The following is a 7,707-nucleotide window of genomic DNA, read 5'->3' as shown; positions in this document are numbered from 1 at the left end:
AGGGCTTGGCACCATGAGGGGAGTCTGACAGGGTGAGGGAAGGACTGCTGAGTATGTGGTGCTGTGGCCCAAGAACAGGAAACAGGGCTTTCCTGGTGTGGCAAATGTGTGGGTCATGTCACACTTCTCTATGAAAGAGCTGAGATTCCCACTACCCAAAATTCTTTTGCATTAAGCCACTTTAATTGAGAACCTTACATCTGAAAATAAATATGAGTAAAATTTATATTGAAATGAGGATTTGAGGATTGATGGTTTAACTAACTGTGATGTTCATTCATTATATCTGCGATAAAGTGGGTGGGTGGCACTTAACGAAAATATGACAGATAGGGCTCACTTTGGGAGCACATATACTAAAATTAGAACGGTACAGAGAAAATCAACATGGCCCGTGTGCAAGAATGACATGCAAATTCATGAAGCATTCCATAATCTTTAAATACATGTAATGAATTATGGAAGCAACATAAGATGTAAGAATCATGAAAAAAGAATGTAAGAATCATGTATGCCTGCCCTATGTGATTTCACCCAAGGCAGAGATAAATCACCTATGATAAGAAGACGAAGTGTTTAGACTAATCACTGTAGCTCTTTCAATGTCCCTACTGTTATGCCAGTGTTCCTCCTCACTGTCAATGTCTATACAGCTGCCTGTGTTGGGGCCAAATTCAGAAAATTCTTAAATCACTTTCTGCTAAAGAGTGTAGACTGAAGTCCTCAGACAATAGGTCCTGTCACCGAGGTCTCCTCACTGTTTCATTTCTACAGCTCAGCTCAGTTCTGTTCAGAAAGGCCAGAATAGATGCCAGAGTTTGGTCATTAAGTTATCAATCCTTTGAATTTATACGTTTCCTCTTACCTCAGCTGAACCACAGTAAGCTTCCATGCTTCGTACGCTCAGTTCTGAGGACCCGAGGTAACCACTCAGTCTTCTTATACTCCTTCTCTCCCCCCAGTACCCTCAACACACACACACACACGCACACTCATGCACACGCACGCACATACCAACGTGGGCAACGCCATCTTCCTCAATTACCCAAAAATATGTGGTGCTTCTTTTCCCTGACCCTTTCCGGAGGGCACGGCACACACTGAGGTGCTTCTACAATAGGTCCGGGTTTCTCCTTGTCTAGTCTTTCATGCAAGTTTGCCTTTCTCCATATACAGCTCATTTTCTAAAATCGGTTGGTGTCACTGTCTGCTTTTTTCGTGTTTCTGTTTGTGCCTATGGCTTTCTGCCCTTTGGGATGTCTTTACTAAATTTTTTAAAGAGTATTAGACAGGCACCTGGGTGGCTCAGTCAGTTAAGCTTCTGAGTTCAGCTCAGGTCATGGCCTCAGGGTCCTGAGATTGAGCCCTGCCTCCTACTCCTTGCTCAGCGGGGAGTCTGCCTCTCCCTCTCCACCTGCCCCTCCCCCTGTTTGGGTTCATGCACTCTCTCTCAAATAAATAAATAAATAAATAAATAAATAAATAAATAAAATCCTTTAAAAAAAGAGTATTAGAGAAATCAAGAGATAAACGTGTATTATTAATCTACCATGGGTGATTTTTTGGGGGGGGATTTTATTTTTAAGTAATCTTTACACCCAACATGGCCTCGAACTTAAAACCTCGAGATCCAGAGTCCCAGCTCTACCCACAGAGCCAGCCAGGCACCCCAAATCTACCATGTTTATCCAAATGTCTGAGAAAACTCTTATTATATATCCCTCAAATTGTTTAAAGTATATTTTCACATGCATTTATATTTACACAGGTTGGAAAATAAAAATTACATTTTAAAACAATTAAATAAAAAAATCACTTTAAACTAAAAATATATAAATAAGATAATAGGGAATGTATTAATATTCTGATCATAGCTCATTCATAAAATCTGCAGATAAGGAGATGATAATTAAAGAAGATTGCAACAATATTGACAAAGTCTTGCACTGCAACACAGACATTGCTTTTCTATTATTCTTTACACAACTTCACTGACTCCCATACATTCTCCAGTCCCATGATTTGTGCCTCTCTGTGAGAGGTTGTAAAACAGGAGTTAGAAAAATCTATAGGATTTCCCTCCCAGTGTCACCTATTGATCTATATTGTTAGGAAACATCAGTGCAAGAACATTTTCTCTCACCGTATTTCCTGGGCACTGAGAACAATCTCATTTGAGTTCCTACTGTCAGAAAGCCAACTGATCTATTTAACTGGCCAGGACATGAGCCACTTCCTCCATTCTGTTTCTGCCCACACCCCTTCATGTTGAATATCAGCCTGAGTTGCCACCTGATTCACTAGAAAAGAAAGCAGGGCAGAGGTCGCTGTCCTCTCTTTCCCTTGTTCGGGTTCATGTGTTCACCCACCTTTCCTCCCTTCCCTTCTTTCTCTAATAAACCCTGGTTTGGGGCTGAAGCTCTCCCATCACCTCTCCTGTCATACTCTGTTGGAAAGACATTGGGCATCACCACCTTCTCAGGCACACTGTGTGTCTCTAAAACTGTCATAAGACACAGCAACACCCACCAGGAGTCCCTGAACAACTTGTGGGGCAGGACGTTCACTGCAAGGATGAGCAAGAGACCACTTCATTGTCATGTGATTTTACCTTGAAATTACTTATGCCCTGGCTGAGGAACTCTTGGCATCAAACTGTTCTCAGTGTCACTAAGGAACAGCTGGGGTTGGGGGATGTTACTTCTGGTTCCTATGCTCTGGTCGTTTGTATGATTTTGTATCAAGCAGACACTGAGGGACAAACAACCACAGACTGTGCTGGAACCAGAGTGGATCAGGCAGAGACGCTCAGCATCCAGGCCCCTGCTCTGCTCAGGGTTTGTGCTCAGCTCCCCCTGCAGTCCCCGTCACTGTGTCACTCATGACACAGTAGTAAACAGCTGAGTCTGACGCTTGCACTGAGCCTTTCTCCAGGTGGAAGGATTTGGAATCTCTGTCATAGGTGGCTTCAAATCCTTTCTTGCTTGCCTTCTCCTTGTCCCTCGAGGCTTTCAGGAGGAGCTGTAGACCTTCTCCCAGATACTGGACATACCAGAAAAGTGTGGGGTACCCAGTTGTTGAATAGGTACAGTTTATAGTCAGGAAAGCCTCTTCTGAGAGGGTCATTTGGCCCTCTGTCTGAGTCACTGAGTCTCCATGGGTTTGTCCTGAGGAAAAAGAAAAGAGACCTGTGTCACGTTGGGCATAAAGCTCTTGGATAAAATGATAGTCAAAGGTTTTGCTGACACAACGCGAGAATGAATCCAATTTTTAAGAGGCATTTACTTACCAAGCATTAAGAGTACCACAGTCACGAAGCCTGGAGAACACTTCATCTCTGGAGTGTCACCTAAATAATGTTCTTCAATCTTACCATGAAGAAACATTGGAGTGACAGAGAAATGATCAGTGGAAGCCCACATTTCACACAGGAAATGTGATTGTGGTAGGAAGCTGCCCCCCCTGGTGGACAGGGACTGAAATGCGTGCATGTCGGCCAGAGTCCTTAAACACTGAAAAAGACAATACCAGACTGGTCATGCAATTACAACTCCAGACCCCTTTATAAAATCCAAACCTTGGAGAAGCAACATTAATTCAAGTTGCTGAATTAATGAAAATCTCATATATATGTCATTTTACAAAAATCATGTGGTCAGTGTCAGTCAATATGTTTTTAATGTTGGTCACAACTTTCAAATACTATAAAGACAATGAGGTTTCTTAACTTTCTAACTTTTCTTAACCCTTTCATGTATCTCCTGCATCCTATTAGAAATGCACAGCAAATACATGAATATTTTTTGTATTCATGTAATTCAAAAATTTTTGTCAGAAAGACAAAGTCTCACAGCAAAAAAGACAATGTAGGAACTAAGAAAAAATGCTTGAGCAGGTCATCTGAATATACATTTCCAACTAAGAGCCTTATGTAACCACTTCTTTAAAAACATAAAACAGAACCATGGAAAAGTTCAATAATCCCATCTTGGTTACAGAAAATTTGGCACAAATTTTGTAAAGAATCACTAGGAATGATTGATTTGATGATCCACTAGAACAAGATATATCAAAGCCAAGACAGCTGCCTGGTGCAGCCAAATGATCTCTACTGAGCACTTGCTACAATCCCCCAGAGCAACGCATCACACTGAGAATATACTGGATGCAACATTAAACAAACACCAGTGGGGAGACTTTTCTAGGATGGCAGACAATGGGGCTATTCATGTCTTTCTGGAAGTCAACAAAATCCCATGAAGTTGGAAAGGTGAAATATGCTCTGAAATACTGTCCTAAGGAAACATTTGAGTATCTCCAAAGGGATCTTACACAATTGCATTCCTTACATGAGCTATGAGTATGGACGGGTAATAGTATTTTATTTTCTACATGGATGGAACCACTCTCTTGCCTGAAAATCACAGCAATCACAAGAGTCAAATATCAACTGGATTTTGTGTTTACTGCCTATTCCATTTCAATTACTCTCTAGATAGCAGAGGAAATTTCTCTGGGACAGTTAGGTAAGGTCAGGCCTCACACAGAAACTTCACTTCTCCTATCACACCCCAATCCTGTGGAAAAGTGGAAACAACAAATGGAATATTAAAACTGAAATGAATTATTATAGCAGTTATCCTTGAACTACTGTGGCCTGGTACAGCCTTAGCCCTCGTGGCCCTGCATCCTTCCCTTACAAAGTCCTAGGCTGTCTTATTATGAACTGTTCACTGTGGCCCACATAACTCAGATGTCCCAACCCATACGTATTCCAACCTTCACAAACTGAACTAGGTAAGTGAACCCTTGACACTCTTCCTTTCATCCCAGGTACAGGCTGCTCTGTGGCCATTCATTTAATCACCATTACATGACCTAAACCTTTGGTGCTCTGAACAAAGTCTCAGAAAAAGGTTGCCATTGAGATGTATGAAATGACCTTATATATACAATTTATTACCAGTTTGGCAGATAAAGTACAAAAATGGACCCTTGGTTACATGTTTATCAACTAGTATGACATTATGCATATTTCACTGACAAGAATTGAAAAAGTTACTCATATTAGAGGTCTTAAACTGAGGTTCTCCAGAAAATCAACAGAAGGAGACAGTCCACAGGTGAGTGCATATGGAAGATCCTTGAAATAAACATGTAATTGCATGAAGCAGACAGATCCACCAAGGTCATTAGAAGAGAATTCTCCTAGATGTTTGGAGCCACCAATTTTAATACTTTGCATTCTTTTGTGGTTCTTTTTATTCATTTTAGAGGTATTTTTCCATTTTAATGGTAAAGTATTACATATTTCTGATTATCTTGACTTTGTTCTCTTACTAATAAAATAACTTGCATGCGTATAGCTTTTATTTGAGACAATACCCACCCTAGCACTATAGTTCAGCTCTGCACAGACTTTGCTAGTGTAACAAAGATTAAAAATTATTGCAGGGGCGCCTGGGTGGTGCAGTTGGTTAAGCATTGGATTCTTGGTTTCAGCACAGGTCTCGATCTCAGGATCATGAGATTGAGCCCTGTGCTTGGCTCTGTGCTCTGCGGGCAGCCCGCTTGAGATTCTCTCTCCCTCTTCTTGTGCTCTTCCCACTTGAGCTCTCTCTAAAATAAATCAATTAATTAAAAAAAAAGAATCAGTGGATGTGTTATTTCATATGAACTCCTGGAAAAAAGAAGTAATAACCATACCCTAATTGGTACTGCTAGAGTGAATCTTCATAAATTAAATTACCCCTAAAATGTGAAAAAATATCTATTGATAAAAATTTAGGATGGAGTTCATTCAACTAAACTTGTGTACAGAACGTGACTTATCTTGATTAGATGAGTTTACCCAAACTTCAACACAATCTCTGTATTATCAATGGCCAAATATATTTTGTAGAACTATAAGTCAAGTCTGTAAAGGAATTCAAACACTTGAAATGATGAATTATTCCTATGAAAATAACTTCAAAGTTCAAAACCTCAGGGGTAGGAAACACTGAGAGTGGAGACAGAGGTGGGGTCATGTGCGTGCCCTGTGGCATGTGCTTCCACCTGCCAAGACACATGGTTCTCAAAAGTTTATGGATTGTATGCTCCCATCAATATGACATTTTTAAAACACAAAAATAAGAATAGACCAATGTTTGCAAGGAGTGGGGAATAGGGAAGCATGTAATGGCAAAAGAATAGCACAAGGGAGTTTTGGAGAGCAAAGGAACTATTCTGTATAGTGATTGTATGATGGTTACATGATCTATACAAAGTATTAAATTTCAGAATTCACAGAAACGTACACCAAAAATAGTGAATTTTCTATATAATTATTTTAAAATAAAAAATTTAGGGGGACCTGGATTGCTCAGTGGGCTAAGGGTCTGCCTAGACGTCGGATCATAATCTTGGGGTCCCGGGATCTAGCTCTGCATCTGGCTCCCGGCTCAGCCAGGAGTCTGCTTCTCCCTCTCCCATTGCCCCTCCTTCCTGCACAAGCCCTCTGTCTCTCTCTCTCTCTCAAATAAATAAATAAAATCTTAAAAAAAACTCAATTGGGGTATTATAAATAAATAAATAAATAATTTCAACACTGACATCAAAATGGCAAAATAGGAATTTTCTACCATGTCCACCTCCCCCTCCCCCAAAAAACCCCACTGATTTTCACAGTCATACACTAAACTAAAGAGAGTGCCTATGAAGAAGTCGAGCAGGGAAGACACAGCACATCATGGAACAAAACAAATCTGAGATTGGATAGATTGAGGAGGGCATGAAGAACAAATTCACTTTGCCTTCATCACCCCTGCCCGTGTGGCACAACTCCGAGCCAAGAGAAACCTTCCAGCCTTGATTTCCCCATGGAGGGAAGAGAGAACATGTGAGTGAACACATAGCCCTCCAGCTCTGGAGGATGCTGCCAAAGAGAACCTTCTTTCTAGCCCCATCCAGGATACTGAGGTGTACTGCTCACTGGGGAGTGGGGTTCACCTAGTAGAACAGCACCCAGGGCTCTTGGAGGGCAATAAACCAACAAGGACCCTACAAACCATGGCACAGCCTCCATTAGGAATCTGCCCATGAGCCACTGGAGATGGCCTGCATGCAGACCCCCACAAATGGTCCATGGGCACACACAACACTCAGTTCATCATCCACACATCACCCAACCTACGGCCTGACACCAGCGCACACAGGGCGGCAACAAGAGTGAGCTTTTGTAAGTGGCTAGTAAGCATGTGCTGAAAGCAGCCCCCCTCTCCCAGATTGGGAGAAATCACACATAGGCAGTCAGCACCATCCTAGAGAAAGCAAACAAAAGGGAGACTCTCAGCACCCAGTCTGGCTTCACAGGATCAAGAGAAGGCCTTAAAGTTTGTACCACATTGTCCCAGGAGGTAGGAAACAAATAGCTAACCATGCTGAAGGTTGAAAGCTTGAATGTGTCTGGATCAGAGCTATGTACTCACTGCACACTCTGGCTAAAACACTTGTTTTCTTCCACTGCATCAATTCTCACCAAAATATGATCAAGCATATAGAAATTGCACGTTCTCTCTCACTTCTAATTGATTTAAGAAGAAATAAACTAATAATAGAGAAGCATGCTTCCTTCTGACTCCATCATCAGGCCTGGAGGAAATGGACCAATTAAGAGTCATCTTCCTTCTACGGTACAGGAGCTGGTGGTACAAGGAGGGAAAGAAT

At 41.5% G+C, this 7,707-nt stretch overlaps 1 non-coding gene across 1 annotated transcript; it reads left to right on the top strand.

Annotated features, from left to right (window-relative positions):
- Positions 1-332: 332 nt before the first annotated feature.
- Positions 333-439, top strand: LOC116633485. The gene has a single exon (XR_004299748.1). It is a non-coding gene; the product is annotated as a U6 spliceosomal RNA (small nuclear RNA).
- Positions 440-7,707: the final 7,268 nt, after the last annotated feature.

Source organism: Phoca vitulina, unplaced genomic scaffold (assembly GCF_004348235.1).
Source record: "Phoca vitulina isolate PV1807 unplaced genomic scaffold, GSC_HSeal_1.0 scaffold7, whole genome shotgun sequence".
NCBI lineage: Eukaryota > Metazoa > Chordata > Mammalia > Carnivora > Phocidae > Phoca > Phoca vitulina.
The sequence above is the reverse complement of the archived record's forward strand: the minus strand, read 5'-3'. Positions and strand labels throughout refer to the sequence as shown.